The sequence below is a fragment of the Penaeus monodon genome, chromosome 32 (assembly GCF_015228065.2).
Source record: "Penaeus monodon isolate SGIC_2016 chromosome 32, NSTDA_Pmon_1, whole genome shotgun sequence".
Taxonomy (NCBI): domain Eukaryota; kingdom Metazoa; phylum Arthropoda; class Malacostraca; order Decapoda; family Penaeidae; genus Penaeus; species Penaeus monodon.
The window spans coordinates 9,590,882-9,591,134 of NC_051417.1; positions in this window are offsets into that span (position 1 = coordinate 9,590,882).

The following is a 253-nucleotide window of genomic DNA, read 5'->3' on the forward strand; positions in this document are numbered from 1 at the left end:
GGGGGGGATGAGCCACGCAGCCGATAGCAAAATCCGGTTAAGATTAAATTCATGCATCTAGAACGTGAAACCGACGTGTAATCCGCGAAGGAGAGTGCGCGCGCGCTTGATGGAATTCCAAATAAAATGTTCCGCAGTGGTCGTTCGTTGTCAGAACGAAAACGTGTGTTTTGTGACATAATGTAGGCCAAGGTATGCAGATACAATATATTCCTGTTATAAACACGCGCACTGACACATACAGACTCACGCT